The 13,759-nt window shown below is 46.4% G+C and overlaps 1 non-coding gene across 1 annotated transcript; it reads left to right on the top strand.

Moving 5' to 3' along the window:
* Positions 1–6,808: 6,808 nt before the first annotated feature.
* LOC118759548 (U6 spliceosomal RNA) lies at positions 6,809–6,915 on the top strand. Its single transcript, XR_004996251.2, has one exon. It is a non-coding gene; the product is annotated as a U6 spliceosomal RNA (small nuclear RNA).
* The last annotated feature ends 6,844 nt before the right edge of the window (positions 6,916–13,759 follow it).

Raw genomic sequence — 13,759 nt, forward strand, 5'->3', positions numbered from 1 at the left:
CTGGTCATTCTGGGAGCTGACACTCATCAGAGGGGAGCCTTCAGTTTTCCTACTGGGTCCACTCTTAATACCTGGGTCTTACACTTTCCGGGTGCTTCTGTAATCTAAGTATCACAGGACATTCTACCCAGTCCCAGCACTTGCTAGCTGATGCTGAGGCAAAGTCAGACCAGCCTGCAATCCTCTGGCTCCTGTGTGCAATAATTGATATGTTCACTTGACCCAGCCTGGCCCTTCCTGTAATCCAGCGCATATTCTGACCAATGTGTTTTATGGTCGTGCGCATCCTGGGCTTCAGTCCCAGTCTCAGTTCTCACACTCTCCAGCAGGAGCAGTGTCCCAGCAGAAGGCCCCAGCAGCTCCCCTGTTGGGCTCACCCCCACATGGGGTGGTAGGAGCTGTGGCCCAGTGTGGCATGGCTCACATTACCTTGGCATCTTCCAGCAGTTATGCAGCCTGGCTCAGCCCAGCTGTCTCCCAGTATAGCTCATGTTGGTGGGTGCTACAGCCTAGCCCAGCCTGGCCTGCCTCCAGTCTCAGCCTTAATGGCAACTGCTTGGTGTTGTTGTGGCCCAACCTGTCCTGTCCTGTCCTGCATCTCATCCTGGTTCTCACAATTGTCAGTGTGTGCTATGAACTGGCCCAATGTAGTTATTCTCAGACCTGACTCACATGCCAACCAACAGGTATTGTAGCCTGGCTTGATCTGGGCTGCTCCAAGCCTTGGTCCTTACCTACAGAGACTGTGTCCTGATAGAAGAGTTCTTCAAACTCTCTCACGTCATCTCCCAGTGGCAGAGTTCATGCACACTGGTGAGTTCTTAGTCCAGCATGACTTACACTGCTTAGTCTCATGCCAGGAACAGTGGCTTTGCCCAACTATTTCATACCCATTCCAACTCTTACTATTGTGTACCACAGCCCAACCATGTCTGGTCCACCATCAAACCCCAGCATTCACAGAGTGCAGAGACTTCAGTCAGCCTGTCCTATATCTATACTGGCTCTTGAGATCACCAGCAGGTTCTGTGGCGTAGCCCAGCCTGGCATAGCCCTGACCCAGTCCACAACCATGCTAAGGAATACTGAAGTCATGTCCAGTCCAGTTTGCTGCCCACAACTAGGAAATCTGGGGAGTCTCATTAGGTCCTGCACAGACGTTGAGCATGCCAGTTGTTGCTGTGACCCAATCCAGCATAACCTATCCCTTGGCTTGGGCTTTGCTATCAGATGCTGAAGCCTGGCCTGGTCTGCCACCCCCAATCCTAATACTTGCTGGTGAGTGCTGCAGCCCAGCTTTGCCCATTCTGTCCCCATCCTTGGTTTTTGTGCAAGTTGGTAGGTGTGATAGTCTAGCCTTGCATGGCCTGCTCCCACTCTGGATCCTTAGCATACCAGAGTGCTACAATTTGGCCTTGGCCTTGGACTGTCTGGTCTACCTCCTACACAGCCAAACCACACACCTTCCAATCAGTGAAGTAGCCCTGCCTGGCCCAACTAAAACCCAGCCCTGACTCATGTGCTCAATAGAAGCTATGCCCCCCACCAGCGGTATTCCCCAAGTTCTATCACCAGACCCAGATCTCATGCATGCCAGCAGTTGTGCTGTCACAGTCTGCCCACCAGTGTCAGCCTTTGTGTGTGCTGGTGGAAATTGAGGTCCAGACCATCCCATACCATTCCTGGGTTTTCCTATAGGTGTTACAACCTAGACCAATTCAGTCTGTTCCCAACCCCAGTACCCATGAGTGTTGTTCAGTTCCATGGTCATGCCTAGCTCAGCCTGTCACCACCCCTAGCCCTCAAGCAAACCAACTGGTATCCTCCATGGAATCCACTCCCAAACCCAGTTCTCTCATTAGCTGGTTAGTGTCATGGTCAAGCCTAACATGGTCCAATCCCTGCCCCAACACTCACTGGCAGATACTGTGGTTGAACACTGCCAGGCAGACTCCCCAGCCATGGCTTTTGTTTGTGCCAGTAGGTGATGGTTAATACCAACAATCTCAGCTCAGGTGTCCCTTGTGGACAGGTGCATTGATTTGGCCCCAGGATGTCCTCCAGTTTTCCTCCTCTAAACCACCCAGTCTCAGCCCCTTCATTTTCCTGCAAGTGCGGTAGGCAGTTTGGTGGAAGTCCTTCAGATGTAACTCCTCAGCAGTCCTCCCTCCCACAGATCTCCAGACCTGCCTCCTTGAGCAATCCGCAACCCCTGTACCTGGTCCTCTTGCGCTGTGCTGTGCCAGCCTGGGGACCTGCATGCCTAGCCATCGCCCCCTAACACACTCATGTAAATGGGCCGCAAGACCCTGTCTAGTGGCATGCCAGCATCTGCCACCAACATATATATAAAAACTAACAATTAAATGAAATAGAATAAGCAAGTATACTGGCATACTGGTTTCATCAACACAAATTTGACATTAACCAGGCTCTGTATGCCTGCCATGTATTACCTGCTTTTCTCCCAGCAGTATAATGCTGGACAGTCTAAGCTGTTGCCTGTAGCTAGGGACATGGCCATTATTTTCAAACCCGTGGCTCTGGGCTCAGTGTGATGGTTCAATTGGTAAATGCTCACCTCCAAGCACAGGCATACCAAATGGGTGCCGGTTCATGTCTCTGTTGCTCCATTCCCATCCAGCTCCCTGCTTGTAGCCTGGGGAATCAGTGGAGGACGGCCCAAAGCCTTGGGTTCTTGTACCTGCACTGCAGACCTGAAAGAAGCTCCTGGTTCCTGGCTTTATGTCAACTCAGCTCCGGCCATTATAGCCACCTGGAGAATGAAGCAATGGATGGAAGATCTTTGTCTCTCATACTCTCTGTAAATCTGCCTTTCCAATAGAAAAATCTTTTAAAAATTTCATAGCCCTGAATGAAGTGTGCCTCACTCAGTTGATTCGTATTGCTTTGTTGTACTGGTCTTCTGCCTAACGAGAAGCCAATGGTGCCCATCTCTTTGGCTTTCTGGGGGAAGGGATCTGTTTTTATCATTGAAGCAAAGCAGCAGCTGCTCCAGGCTGTGATTACTTGCAGCTGTAGCCTATACCACCTTATGCTCTTATTTCTTCTATATGAATTCCTGCAACTACACTCCCAGTCCCTGGAATATGTGGCAGCAACTCCAGGCTTGGATCATCCAGGTGTTAGCCAACACTTCCACCTTCATTCCCTTTGTCACATCGTGCTGACTCTAAGGGATCTTGCCTTAAAACGAATACAAAGCCTGGGCCCGGCACGATAACCTAGTGGTTAAGGTTCTCACCTTGAACGCGCCGGGATCCCATATGGGCACTGGTTCTAATCCTGGCGACCCCGATTTCCATCCAACTCCCTGACTGTAGCCTGGGAATGCAGTAGAGGACAGCCCTAGACTTTGGGATCCTGCACTCGCGTGAGAGACCCACAGGAGGCTCCCAGCTTTGGATTGGCTCAGCTCCAGCCATTGCGGCCACTTGGGGAGTGAACCATCGGACAGAAGATCTTTCTCTGTCTTTCCTCTCTGTATATCTGCCTTTCCAATTAAAAAAAAAAAAACTAATACAAAGCCCAAGAAGAAATAGTGACCCTGTACCTCTGAAAATATGTCCTACCGTAGCTTCCCTGCTGCTTTTGGAGTGTTTATATATCCAAACTCCAGACACATGGAATCAGAATGTCCAAGAATGAGATGCAGCAGCCAATTGAGCAGCCCTAACTCTGAGAACCTCCATATTAGGTCAAAGACACAGGTTGAGTGATGAATCACTTTCTAATATGTGCCCCCACCATACCACAGCTCTGGTCTGCCCCCAAAATGAGATCACCTCTCTTCCCCCATCTGTATCCTTGTCAGAAAAAACTGCTAGATGACTGAGCTAGAGAGTTAGAGTGGCATTTCCCTTAAGCCTTGTGTATTCTAGTTTCCTGAATGTGCTCATGTGAATTACTATGTTAGAGTTGTCCCTCTTTTTATTTAAGTTCTAACTCAACACATGTCCCACCTTTTTCTGGAATCCTTCCTTCATGTATCCCTATTTTGTGTATCTCTTTATTGTTGAAGTAGTGACAGCTCTTAGCAGTTAGCATCTGCTCTAATGTGTGGCTTAATAGTCTTCAGGTGTGCAAGTTCTTCCTCAATCAGACTAAAAAATGTTTGTGGGCAGCTATCATGATGTACACCTGAAACTGTTTGTATTCAACTATTGTAACATTGTTTCGCAAATGTACTTTATATGCATTTGTAAGACCTTTAAGGAAACTCACACTGGAGTCTCAGCTGCAGTGTTTTCGGCTTGACTGTCCTTGGGCTGGGTAGACACATTTGCATTCAAAGGTTACCTGGGACTCTGAAGGTAGAGTAAAGGCAGGTAAAGAACTACAGACTGGCTTTTCAGGAGGCTTAGGAGTATTTTCAGCAGCTGTTTCTGATGATGGAGTCACAACCACCCCACTCAGTTTTCCAACACACTGCCCTTGCTGGTCATGCTTTGGTAACTGATGTCCATGAAATGAGATAGTAGTCCCAAGATGCAGACTCACCCATTAGCCCAGGGAAGGGGAAAAGGTCATGGCAGAGATCAGTTCCTACTGTAGCTCAATTCATGGGGAAAAAAAAAAAAACCAACAACTAGAAGCTTGCTTTCAATGTCTTTCTATGTCGTGGAATGTTGTGACAATGTGGTTTCAGATCGTACCCTGCCTTGTGCACAATTATATCATCAGTGAGAGCGGGCTGAAGGCCCTGAGCTCCCCCTGAAAACCACTGCTGGCTCTATTAGGTTCCTTCTCCCTCTGACTGCTTAATTTTGCATACTTATGTGCATAAGGCCAATAAAAAATGTATTTATATCCTGAAGAAAATACTGCAAACAGACGCCATCGCTGACACTTCTTTACCTTTTCTCCTCTGGCATGCATTACTTAATTTTGAGACTATGAGAGCAACCAGCTCAGCCACCCACACTGGACTTTTATAGCATCATAAATTGATTCTCCCTGTGCTTAATTTGAAACATGGCTTGTCAATTCTCTAAAGTGACTTCCAGCTAAGTAATTCTGCTACCTCCTCCAGCTCAGATCGTTGATCTCCTTCCCAAGTCATCCTGCTTGTCTGTTCTTTGGTTCACTGGGGAGCCTCCTCTCAGCTGCTCCTCTTTGTGTTCTGCATCTACCCACGGGCAGACTCCAGATGGTTCTGACATCTTCGTATCCTGATCAGTGTGTTGTAGTTACTCACCGCCTATAGAACATAGCATTGTCACTCAGTACATGCTGCGACCTAACGCACGTCTATTCTCAGTGCAGGCCAAGCTCCAGAGAAGCACTGCCCAGGTTGGAAAGTACGATCTATATGCCATATCATGGGCATGAATTCTGGTGCACAACACTGAATTGCTACAGTCTATAATTTTCCCATCTGTGTTATGGAGACAGTGGTGGTTACCTACCTCATGGAGTTGTGAGAATTTATGGGTATCACTAGAGCCTAGTATCCCAGTATCTCCGGTATTAATCTGTACTGAACATTGTAATTGTTACCTTAATTATAATACAATCCAAATACACTGACCACAATAGTAGCAGTAACACGTAGCATTATGTTCACCAACGTAAATTTCCATTAGAATGTTTGTCTTCTTTCATTTCAGTCTCTCCTAGGCTGGCATCCCAAAAGCCAGCACAGCATTGCTTGAACCTCGTTGCTTCTTCTATGGGAACGCTTTTTGTAACAACAAACTTTCAAGAGGGAAAATTTGTTTAGTGGTGTTCTTCACACACCCAGCTGGAGAGAAGTGTGGAGAAAGATATTCAATGTGTCTGTTGGGATGGGGTGGTTGGAGGTGCTCCTGGGGACTCTAATCAATTGTTTGTGTGTGTTGGAACCATGTGTGCAGGCTTCGCCATTCATAACCTAAAAGTGTTTACCAGCAAGTTTGCTTCAGGTGTAGCACCACATCTGAAGGTCTCTAACTACAATAAATTCTCAGGTCTCTAACTACAATAACTTCTTCTGAGTAGCTTAGTTAGACAGTAATATTCATGCATTCCAGGGCTTAGGGCACAGACTGCACATCAGGGAGCGCTGACATGCTTATTGTGCCTCTGTAGAAAATTTTAGGGAGTATTACAATTTTATACCAGCTTGTGATATATCCATTACCGTTTTAGGTGCTTTGGGTATGTAATTTATTTATCTCAAAGGTTTCGTGAAGCAGCTACTACTATTGTCTTTACTCTGAGAGTGGAAGGAACCAAGGCAAATGATTTTTCAGAGTATTCATGTGAGTTAGTGTTAACCCAGAGGCCCAGGGGCAGGCAGAAAGCCCCGAGGTGGCGCCACAAGTTCCCTCCAAGCATAGCTGCCTCAGACCCAATCAGAAGAGAGCACATACCTTTACCTGAAGCCCAGTCATCACTACTACTTAAGGAATGCACGGCTCAGGGCAGGGCTCAGTGCAGGCTGACTTCAGCAGCCCACTACTTGCAGACAGGTGAACCGCACCTGGGAGCAGATTTCAATAAACCTGGACTTACCATCATTCTGGTCTTGGTAGTCCTGCTGTTCCTGTGTGGTTTTTTTATATAACAGTTAGTAGGGGAGCCAGGATTAGGTCTGGGCATTCTGCTGTATTCTTAACAATTAAGTTAATTGTGTTGCTAAATAATTCCTACTTGTTGGGCTGACATGCAACAGCAACATTACTTTGGGGAGATTTGAAATGTCTGTAATTTTTTTTCCTTCGGATGACTCCTACATGTTCACAAGCTTTCATATAAATCTATACACACATGAACATGCAAGGATACATCAGAAAGACTGTGGGGAGTGCTCGCTTCGGCAGCACATATACTAAAATTGGAACGATACAGAGAAGATTAGCACGGCCCCTGCACAAGGATGACACGCAAATTCATGAAGCATCCCATATTTTGATGGGCCAAACTGGAAACCATAATGCTAAGGGAAATGAGCCAATCCCAAAAGGTTAAATACCACATGTTTGCCTTAATTTAAGATGATATGATGTTATGTAGAACATGTTATGTTATGTATGTTATATGTTGTGTATAAACTAAAATTGAAATGTTAATGAGGTGGTCACAGAAGGTGGTTAAGAACTCGCATTTATTTTTAACATATTGGTTACTCATTACTATGTCAATTAATTCCATAATGGTATCAATTTTTGCTGATGGTATGTTGGAGCTTTTAATTGATCGTGATGATACTCTGCTGGCTCTGTCTTTAAACCAGAGAGGGTATACCTATGAAGCCATTGAACTTGACTGGACAGTAAGATGCTGGACTCTATGTTTGGTATATGCTTGCAATGAGGGAATCTCAACTGAACTTGAACTGTGGTTATGCAACAAGGTAGAGGAATCCACCATGGTGGGAGGGTAGGGGAGGGGTGGGGAGAATCCCAGTACCTATAAAACTGTGTCACATAATACAATGTAATTAATCAATAAAAAATAAATAACAACAACAACAAAAAAAGACTATGGGGAAATGGAAGTAAAAGCTGTTATTTTGCTCTTGGTCATTGTACTTCTATTTAGAAGAATCTTCTCCTTGGGGCAGGTTTGTAAGCTGTGTCACCCACAAGTCTACAGTTCAATTTGACTTATTGTAGTTGCTACATGGCTCTTTGTTTGCAGTCACTTGTGCCACTCCCTCCAGCAAGTTCCAGGTCTGGGTTCTTATGTTAGATTTCCAATATGGTCTCCATAGCCCCAACTCCTGGCTCACCACTCTCCATCTCCTGTGACACTGTGCTGAGGCTTCACTGTTGTTTGTACAACTTTTCTCCCACTTATGGTTAGAGCAGTTCCCAGGATTAGGGAGAAAACAGGAATTCTCTATAGCTAGCTTGTTGATGGTGCTGCTCTTGCCAGAAACTGTGGGCCATTAGGTCTGAGGGCCACACAGACCTATTTTGATGCCATAGTTGGTATTATTTTCCTGTGGGACCAGTGCAATGCACTGAGTTCAGTGAATTCTCGCAAGCTCAGTGCATGTGCAGCTCATTGTTGTCCCTGTAGTCTCACAACTTTTGCCACACTGTGCGAAATGGTGCCCAATGTGCCACTACTGGAATTCTTGATGTGCTGGCTGTCAGGTGTGAGGGCTACCCGGACCTGTCTTGGGTGGAACCTGTAGGATGCGACGTTGTTGCAGTTCATTGAGTCAGGCAGATGCAAGTATGTGCAGCAGATAGATCCTTGTTCGTCCTATATCACATTAGGTTTATTTTTTTTTTTACTGAGATTTATTTATTCATATAGGAGAGGCAGATTTACAGAGAAGGGAGACAGAGAGGAAGATCTTCTATCCACTGGTTCACTTCCCAAGGGGCCACAATGGCCAGAGCTGAATCATTCCAAAGCCAGAAACCAGGAGTGTCTTCTAGGTTTCTCACATGGGTATAGTGCCAAGACTTTGGACCTTCCGTTAATGCTTTTCCAAGCCACAAGGGGGGAGCTGGATGGGAAATGGAGCATGTTCCAGGCAAGAATTTAGCCACTAGGTAATTCCACCGGACTCACATTAGGTTTTTGTACACATTAATAGATATTGAAGTCTAGCTCAGACAAACTGATCACACTATCCAGTCAACATTCATGCTGGGAGGTGCCACTACCTGTCCATCCAGGCCTGCCCCAGCCCTGGTTCTCATGGTCATTCTGGGAGCTGACACTCATCAGAGGGGAGCCTTCAGTTTTCCTACTGGGTCCACTCTTAATACCTGGGTCTTACACTTCCCGGGTGCTTTTGTGCACTTGCTAGCTGATGCTGAGGCAAAGTCAGACCAGCCTGCAATCCTCTGGCTCCTGTGTGCAATAATTGACATGTTCACTTGACCCAGCCTGGCCCTTCCTGTAATCCAGCTCATATTCTGACCAATGTGTTTTATGGTCCTGGGCATCCTGGGCATCAGACCCAGTCTCAGTTCTCACACTCTCCAGCAGGAGCAGTGTCCCAGCAGAAGGCCCCAGCAGCTCCCCTGCTGGGCTCACCCCCACATGGGGTGGTAGGAGCTGTGGCCCAGTGTGGCATGGCTCACCTTACCTTGGCATCTTCCAGCAGTTATGCAGCCTGGCTCAGCCCAGCTGTCTCCCAGTATAGCTCATGTTGGTGGGTGCTACAGCCTAGCCCAGCCTGGCCTGCCTCCAGTCCAAGCCTTAATGGCAACTGCTTGGTGTTGTTGTGGCCCAACCTGTCCTGTCCTGTCCTGCATCTCATCCTGGTTCTCACAATTGTCAGTGTGTGCTATGAACTGGTCCAATGTGGCTGTTCTCAGACCTGACCCACATGCCAACCAACAGGTATTGTAGCCTGGCTTGATCTGGGCTGCTCCAAGCCTTGGTCCTTACTCACCTACAGAGACTGTGTCCTGATAGAAGAGTTCTTCAAACTCTCTCACGTCACCTCCCAGTGGCAGAGTTCATGCACACTGGTGAGTTCTTAGCCCAGCATGACTTACACTGCTTAGTCTCATGCCAGGAACAGTGGCTTTGCCCAACTATTTCATACCCATTCCAGCTCTTACTATTGTGTGCTATTGCTGAGGCCCACCTCCAAAACCCAAGTTTTGTGTGTTTCGGTGGTTGCTGAGCCATAGCTCAGCCTGTCCTATGCCCACCCTGTTATGGTCTGCCCACCAGGGTCAGCCTTTGTGTGTGCTGGTAGAAGTTGAGGCCTAGCCTGCCCCACACCTTTCCTGGGTTTTCCTATGAGTGTTACAGCCTAGACCAGTTCAGACTGTTCCCAAACCCAGTATCCATGAGTGTTGTTCAGTTCCATGGTCATGCCTAGCTCAGCCTGTCACCACCCTCAAGCAAACCAGCTGGTATGGCAGTCCCACAGGGGTGAACCCACCCCCCCCACGCGGAATCTACTCCCAAACCCAGTTCTCTCATTAGTTGGTTAGTATCATGGTCAAGCCTAACATGGTCCAACCACTGCTGCCACACTCTCTGGTGGGTACTATGGTCAGGCCTTGCCACGGAGGTCTCACAGCCCTAGTTTTTGTGTGTGTCTGTAAGCTGTGATCAGTACCAACAAGCCTGCTCAGTCCTCTCATTTGTGCAGATGTATGGGTTAGTCTCCAAGTCCTCTGATTTCCCTCCTCTAAAACACCTGGTTTCAGCTGCCTCATGTACTTGCAAGTACATTAGACTAGTGGAAGCTCCCCAGATGTTACTTCTTACTTATCACATTCTCCCTCAGCAGTCCTCCCTTCTACATATCCCCTTCCTCCCTTCCCGGAGCAATCCATCGCCCCCCATACCTGTGAGTGCACAAGTCCCCAAGCCTGGTCCTCTGCAGTGTGCTGTGCCAATTAGAGCTTCTTTATCCCTGCCTGGGGCCTACATATGCTCATAGGAGGGCTCCCAGACCCTGTCTGTCAGCATGACTATGTCATGCTTCCCACATATCTTTAAAGAAAAAAATCAGACAAGTAATTTGGCACACTGGAATAGTTAGCACATATTTGGCATTAACTAGGCCCAGAATGCTTGCCAGTTTTCTCCCAATAGTGTAACACTTGCCTAGAGACAGTGCAACCTGGCCAGCTGTGCTAGGTTGAGTTTTTTCATATTCTGCACTTTTCAAGGAATTGTAAAGACGTGTGTTTGTGTACCTTCTTTCATTCTAGGTACTTTATCTTTTCTTTATCTGTAGGAATCTAACTGATTTTTACAATTGGAGTCTTTCCATGTCTGTTTGGAGGTTTTGTGGTCTTATTGTCAATCAAAAACCATGTTATATATATTATTACTAGGTAATATTCATCGAAGGAGCACAATCCCTAAGGACCAAGGTCTCCAGTTTTTCCCTGGACAGACCAGAGCCCTAAGATGAAATTATCATATGAGGTCATGAGGACTACTGTAGTTGAGTCTGCATGGGATTCCATCTCTGTTACTACCTGTTTAACAGAGAACATGAAATGTGTTTAGCTTTATTCTCAGAACAGTGAAGTATCATTGAAGAGGATTTACAATCTCAATGGGTTAACCATGGTTAGGTACTGAGCATGTCACTCTTGCTGTGGCTTTGGATAATGGATTTCAGATCAAACAGAAAACCCTTTCTGGAATTTCAGGAAAAGCACAATTACAACTTGAACTAAGTTATGCTTGAGGCATATAAAGTGGATACATTTAATAAAATGTCCAGCTAGTAAATGATTTGGTGGCAAGCTGGACAGTGGAACTGAAGGAGAAAAATCCAGAGCTGGTTTCCATGTTTAGGGTCCTTGTCCTTTGAGACAATATAAGATGACCAGGATAGGGCGCTGATCAATGAAGATCTAACATAGATTTTGATGTGATGAGCTTGATGAAGAATTCAAGAAGAAAAGTTAGGAAGCAGCTTTAATATACAAATTTGGAGTTTAGAAAGAAAGTATAATATAATGAAGACATGTGTAAGTAATATGTGTGTAAACATATATAAAGATATTCACATACTTGTTGTTGTACACATCACCATATTGGCTTAAACGATCCTCATGGAAGGCCTTGGACAAAAAGAGACAGAGGCTCAGGAACCCGCATTCTAAAGAGCCTCATTAATATTTATGTAGAGGAGAATGAAATTGTAAAGTCAGAGAGACTATGTGTGTGGATGTTGAGTTGCTCAGTACTCCTGCTCTCTAACCCTAACCCTAACCTGCTCCTCTAACTCACACAGGTAAGCACAGGGGCACTGAACCTCCACAGCCTCAGTGGGGAAATAGAGGGAAAAGAGAACATCCTAGCAAGGGTATCATGACACTAGAAGGCATCTATCGTTATCAGCCTTGCTTCTGAAAATCATTGCAGCTTCATACTGGACGAGAGCTGCGTTGTCGTCCCAGGATGGCCGACCTCGCCTCTCTCCCATCCCACGGAAAGACATCTGACCGTTTCTCTTGTTTTTCCTTTTTCTTTCACTATTCTTTTCACCTTTCCTTTCTTTTCTTCCTTCCTTCCTAAGTTAGTTTCTTTCTTTTTTCTTTCTCTCTTTCTTGTTCATTCGTTCGTTCTTTCTTTCTTTCTTTCTTTCTTTCTTTCTTTCTTTCTCTTCCTTCCTTCTTTCCTTCCTTCCTTCCTTCCTTCCTTCCTTCCTTCCTTCCTTCCTTCCTTCCTTCCTTCCTTCCTATTTCTTTCTTTCTCCTGCCTCAGTTCCTCACTGGTGACTCAACTGGTATCGTATAGCACAGAAAGAACGATGCAACAGCCATATGGAATCAGCCGTGCAGCTCTGCAAAAGAGACAGAAGACGTTCTGCAGGTAACACAGTGAAAGGTGCAGATAGTCCAGTCCTGGCAGCCTGCAGTGTTCTCAGGGAGGTCAGTCATGGAATGTTAGGCCTTATGGGAGTTTATTTCTTAAGATAATAAATGGCAGTTTTGCAAAATGTTAGCTCATTTTGGGTTCTGGTACTTTCCTACCTTGATGCATTAAGTTCTCAGACTGTGGTCGCGAGTGCAGCTGTCTGTTGCTGAAGGGACACCCACTGGCATTCAGGCTGTGAACAGTGTTCTTCACCGGCAGAGTGTTTTGTACTGGGGGTGGGTGCAGAGAATCAGTTTAGGGTGAGGGTGGCTATGTGTGGTTTGTTCATGAATGATGTGTCATATTCTAGTAATTGCCCTCTGGGATCTTGAGGTGCCATTATCTCTTATAAGGTAATGGAGCTGTGGGATGATGTTAATTTTCTTAATCTGCTGAATTCTGCTGATTCAATTTTTGTCACTCAAGCGGAGGGGGAGTGGGAGAAAGAGCTCTCCTGCCTTTGCAGCAAAGGCAGCATTTCATCCAGGATCTGATACAGCACCCCAAGGTACAGAGTATAAACCTGAGTTGGCAGGGCCTTCAGGAGGTGAATTCAGCATAGTCCAGAATAATAGTTCTCATTTTGAAAATGCTTAATTTTCTCCCCACAAAAATGTTTGAAAGTCAAAGAAACGGATATAGACACAAAAAGCTCTTCCACGCACTGGTTCATCGTGCAAAGGCCTACGTTAGCCAGGGCAGGGCCTTGCTGACGCTTGGAGCTGAGGACCGTATCCGGGTCTCCCACATGGGTGTCAGAGACATCTGCAACCATCAGTGAGCATTGGCAGGAAGCTGGATCAGAAGAAGAGGCTGGACTTGCACCAGGCTCTGATACAGGCTCTGATACACTGTGGTAATCCCACATGGCAGATTAACCAGCCTTGCTGTAGTTTCTGCCCTAGAATAACATTCCTTAGTGAAACAATTGTTTCCTCCTGATGACCTGAGTTGATTGAATGCAGATCAGTACATTCCATAGAGACAGCAGTGATTAGAAGTTTCCATGCAAGATCACAAACCATGTACCAGGAGGATTGCTACCTCCGCCCTTCATTGCCCTGTTCCTCACGGTAAGTAGCAGGGCGTGAGCCAGCACCCTTGCTTTACAGGGGAAGAACTGAGGTTCAGAAAGATGGGGTAACATGCCACAGTTATCCTCTGTGAGTCTTATGATTACAAACTGAAAGGGAATTAGGAAGCTCACCTAGCCCAAAGTTGTTAATTTATGGTGATTAACTGGTGTGTTTGGCATGTGCTAAAGATTCCTTCTTGGAAGCTCTACACTTCTCACCACCGGTCCTGGGGCTTTGCTCTCTGTCCTTCCCAGCCCTAGGCCTTCGGTCCAATTGGATCCACTTGCAGCAGGGCCTAGACACGGTGCCCTCTTGAATTTCCATGCCCTTCCATGGCTCCAGTGTCTGCTCAGCTAGAGGCTGACCTCGTC

The sequence above is a fragment of the Ochotona princeps genome, chromosome 4, assembly GCF_030435755.1.
Source record: "Ochotona princeps isolate mOchPri1 chromosome 4, mOchPri1.hap1, whole genome shotgun sequence".
NCBI classification, from domain to species: domain Eukaryota; kingdom Metazoa; phylum Chordata; class Mammalia; order Lagomorpha; family Ochotonidae; genus Ochotona; species Ochotona princeps.